The sequence below is a fragment of the Rhamphochromis longiceps genome, unplaced genomic scaffold, assembly GCF_057381845.1.
Source record: "Rhamphochromis longiceps isolate RC_006_pf unplaced genomic scaffold, R_longiceps_female_GT1.1 unmapped_scaffold_9, whole genome shotgun sequence".
In the NCBI taxonomy this organism is placed as follows: Eukaryota; Metazoa; Chordata; class Actinopteri; order Cichliformes; family Cichlidae; genus Rhamphochromis; species Rhamphochromis longiceps.
Genome location: NW_028187229.1, coordinates 1,330,041 through 1,334,977, shown reverse-complemented (window position 1 = coordinate 1,334,977; position 4,937 = coordinate 1,330,041).

Sequence of the window (4,937 nt, the reverse complement as noted above, 5' to 3'; positions counted from 1 at the left end):
CCTTCTTAGGGAAACCCTCTGCAGAGGAGCTGACAGAGCCAGGAACTTGTGAGTTGCGTGTGTCCACTCAGGCATCATTCATGCTTGTTCTGCAGGCAGTTCCTGTCAGAAGGAGGAGGCGCAGCAGGAGCGCCGGGGGGCGGAAGACGGTGCCTCAGTGCCTCTCTCCTTCTGACATTGTTAAAGAAAACACAACAAATTTATAAGTATGTAGATAATTACATGTAGATAATGTCCTCAAGTTCTGTATAACCACTTTTCCCTCTCTCTGTGTTTGTTTCTCGTTCGTCGTTGTGTGTGTGTTTGTGTGCATCTGTCTCTTTCAAACAGGTGCCGGTCCTCACCTCTGCAGTGCTGCCGTCTCCTGTAGCGCTGCATGGTTCTAAGCTAAGTTTCCTTTCCTTTTTCTGTTCTCTCAGATTTTGTCCTCAGGTTTGAAGTGTCTGTGTTGTGCAGCTGGTCTGGTCTGTCTCTAGACAGTTCAGGCTTCACCCACTAGTTAAATGGTGGAGGCTCACAGCGACATACTCAACACACAAGTTTCTGAACTCTGCATGAGGGTTTCTCCGACGAAGTGAGGGCCGTGAGGCACAGCTCCCCGTCCCCCGGTGACCCTGCTAGGTCCACCTTCTTAGGGAAACCCTCTGCAGAGGAGCTGACAGAGCCAGGAACTTGTGAGTTGCGTGTGTCCACTCAGGCATCATTCATGCTTGTTCTGCAGGCAGTTCCTGTCAGAAGGAGGAGGCGCAGCAGGAGCGCCGGGGGGCGGAAGACGGTGCCTCAGTGCCTCTCTCCTTCTGACATTGTTAAAGAAAACACAACAAATTTATAAGTATGTAGATAATTACATGTAGATAATGTCCTCAAGTTCTGTATAACCACTTTTCCCTCTCTCTGTGTTTGTTTCTCGTTCGTCGTTGTGTGTGTGTTTGTGTGCATCTGTCTCTTTCAAACAGGTGCCGGTCCTCACCTCTGCAGTGCTGCCGTCTCCTGTAGCGCTGCATGGTTCTAAGCTAAGTTTCCTTTCCTTTTTCTGTTCTCTCAGATTTTGTCCTCAGGTTTGAAGTGTCTGTGTTGTGCAGCTGGTCTGGTCTGTCTCTAGACAGTTCAGGCTTCACCCACTAGTTAAATGGTGGAGGCTCACAGCGACATACTCAACACACAAGTTTCTGAACTCTGCATGAGGGTTTCTCCGACGAAGTGAGGGCCGTGAGGCACAGCTCCCCGTCCCCCGGTGACCCTGCTAGGTCCACCTTCTTAGGGAAACCCTCTGCAGAGGAGCTGACAGAGCCAGGAACTTGTGAGTTGCGTGTGTCCACTCAGGCATCATTCATGCTTGTTCTGCAGGCAGTTCCTGTCAGAAGGAGGAGGCGCAGCAGGAGCGCCGGGGGGCGGAAGACGGTGCCTCAGTGCCTCTCTCCTTCTGACATTGTTAAAGAAAACACAACAAATTTATAAGTATGTAGATAATTACATGTAGATAATGTCCTCAAGTTCTGTATAACCACTTTTCCCTCTCTCTGTGTTTGTTTCTCGTTCGTCGTTGTGTGTGTGTTTGTGTGCATCTGTCTCTTTCAAACAGGTGCCGGTCCTCACCTCTGCAGTGCTGCCGTCTCCTGTAGCGCTGCATGGTTCTAAGCTAAGTTTCCTTTCCTTTTTCTGTTCTCTCAGATTTTGTCCTCAGGTTTGAAGTGTCTGTGTTGTGCAGCTGGTCTGGTCTGTCTCTAGACAGTTCAGGCTTCACCCACTAGTTAAATGGTGGAGGCTCACAGCGACATACTCAACACACAAGTTTCTGAACTCTGCATGAGGGTTTCTCCGACGAAGTGAGGGCCGTGAGGCACAGCTCCCCGTCCCCCGGTGACCCTGCTAGGTCCACCTTCTTAGGGAAACCCTCTGCAGAGGAGCTGACAGAGCCAGGAACTTGTGAGTTGCGTGTGTCCACTCAGGCATCATTCATGCTTGTTCTGCAGGCAGTTCCTGTCAGAAGGAGGAGGCGCAGCAGGAGCGCCGGGGGGCGGAAGACGGTGCCTCAGTGCCTCTCTCCTTCTGACATTGTTAAAGAAAACACAACAAATTTATAAGTATGTAGATAATTACATGTAGATAATGTCCTCAAGTTCTGTATAACCACTTTTCCCTCTCTCTGTGTTTGTTTCTCGTTCGTCGTTGTGTGTGTGTTTGTGTGCATCTGTCTCTTTCAAACAGGTGCCGGTCCTCACCTCTGCAGTGCTGCCGTCTCCTGTAGCGCTGCATGGTTCTAAGCTAAGTTTCCTTTCCTTTTTCTGTTCTCTCAGATTTTGTCCTCAGGTTTGAAGTGTCTGTGTTGTGCAGCTGGTCTGGTCTGTCTCTAGACAGTTCAGGCTTCACCCACTAGTTAAATGGTGGAGGCTCACAGCGACATACTCAACACACAAGTTTCTGAACTCTGCATGAGGGTTTCTCCGACGAAGTGAGGGCCGTGAGGCACAGCTCCCCGTCCCCCGGTGACCCTGCTAGGTCCACCTTCTTAGGGAAACCCTCTGCAGAGGAGCTGACAGAGCCAGGAACTTGTGAGTTGCGTGTGTCCACTCAGGCATCATTCATGCTTGTTCTGCAGGCAGTTCCTGTCAGAAGGAGGAGGCGCAGCAGGAGCGCCGGGGGGCGGAAGACGGTGCCTCAGTGCCTCTCTCCTTCTGACATTGTTAAAGAAAACACAACAAATTTATAAGTATGTAGATAATTACATGTAGATAATGTCCTCAAGTTCTGTATAACCACTTTTCCCTCTCTCTGTGTTTGTTTCTCGTTCGTCGTTGTGTGTGTGTTTGTGTGCATCTGTCTCTTTCAAACAGGTGCCGGTCCTCACCTCTGCAGTGCTGCCGTCTCCTGTAGCGCTGCATGGTTCTAAGCTAAGTTTCCTTTCCTTTTTCTGTTCTCTCAGATTTTGTCCTCAGGTTTGAAGTGTCTGTGTTGTGCAGCTGGTCTGGTCTGTCTCTAGACAGTTCAGGCTTCACCCACTAGTTAAATGGTGGAGGCTCACAGCGACATACTCAACACACAAGTTTCTGAACTCTGCATGAGGGTTTCTCCGACGAAGTGAGGGCCGTGAGGCACAGCTCCCCGTCCCCCGGTGACCCTGCTAGGTCCACCTTCTTAGGGAAACCCTCTGCAGAGGAGCTGACAGAGCCAGGAACTTGTGAGTTGCGTGTGTCCACTCAGGCATCATTCATGCTTGTTCTGCAGGCAGTTCCTGTCAGAAGGAGGAGGCGCAGCAGGAGCGCCGGGGGGCGGAAGACGGTGCCTCAGTGCCTCTCTCCTTCTGACATTGTTAAAGAAAACACAACAAATTTATAAGTATGTAGATAATTACATGTAGATAATGTCCTCAAGTTCTGTATAACCACTTTTCCCTCTCTCTGTGTTTGTTTCTCGTTCGTCGTTGTGTGTGTGTTTGTGTGCATCTGTCTCTTTCAAACAGGTGCCGGTCCTCACCTCTGCAGTGCTGCCGTCTCCTGTAGCGCTGCATGGTTCTAAGCTAAGTTTCCTTTCCTTTTTCTGTTCTCTCAGATTTTGTCCTCAGGTTTGAAGTGTCTGTGTTGTGCAGCTGGTCTGGTCTGTCTCTAGACAGTTCAGGCTTCACCCACTAGTTAAATGGTGGAGGCTCACAGCGACATACTCAACACACAAGTTTCTGAACTCTGCATGAGGGTTTCTCCGACGAAGTGAGGGCCGTGAGGCACAGCTCCCCGTCCCCCGGTGACCCTGCTAGGTCCACCTTCTTAGGGAAACCCTCTGCAGAGGAGCTGACAGAGCCAGGAACTTGTGAGTTGCGTGTGTCCACTCAGGCATCATTCATGCTTGTTCTGCAGGCAGTTCCTGTCAGAAGGAGGAGGCGCAGCAGGAGCGCCGGGGGGCGGAAGACGGTGCCTCAGTGCCTCTCTCCTTCTGACATTGTTAAAGAAAACACAACAAATTTATAAGTATGTAGATAATTACATGTAGATAATGTCCTCAAGTTCTGTATAACCACTTTTCCCTCTCTCTGTGTTTGTTTCTCGTTCGTCGTTGTGTGTGTGTTTGTGTGCATCTGTCTCTTTCAAACAGGTGCCGGTCCTCACCTCTGCAGTGCTGCCGTCTCCTGTAGCGCTGCATGGTTCTAAGCTAAGTTTCCTTTCCTTTTTCTGTTCTCTCAGATTTTGTCCTCAGGTTTGAAGTGTCTGTGTTGTGCAGCTGGTCTGGTCTGTCTCTAGACAGTTCAGGCTTCACCCACTAGTTAAATGGTGGAGGCTCACAGCGACATACTCAACACACAAGTTTCTGAACTCTGCATGAGGGTTTCTCCGACGAAGTGAGGGCCGTGAGGCACAGCTCCCCGTCCCCCGGTGACCCTGCTAGGTCCACCTTCTTAGGGAAACCCTCTGCAGAGGAGCTGACAGAGCCAGGAACTTGTGAGTTGCGTGTGTCCACTCAGGCATCATTCATGCTTGTTCTGCAGGCAGTTCCTGTCAGAAGGAGGAGGCGCAGCAGGAGCGCCGGGGGGCGGAAGACGGTGCCTCAGTGCCTCTCTCCTTCTGACATTGTTAAAGAAAACACAACAAATTTATAAGTATGTAGATAATTACATGTAGATAATGTCCTCAAGTTCTGTATAACCACTTTTCCCTCTCTCTGTGTTTGTTTCTCGTTCGTCGTTGTGTGTGTGTTTGTGTGCATCTGTCTCTTTCAAACAGGTGCCGGTCCTCACCTCTGCAGTGCTGCCGTCTCCTGTAGCGCTGCATGGTTCTAAGCTAAGTTTCCTTTCCTTTTTCTGTTCTCTCAGATTTTGTCCTCAGGTTTGAAGTGTCTGTGTTGTGCAGCTGGTCTGGTCTGTCTCTAGACAGTTCAGGCTTCACCCACTAGTTAAATGGTGGAGGCTCACAGCGACATACTCAACACACAAGTTTCTGAACTCTGCA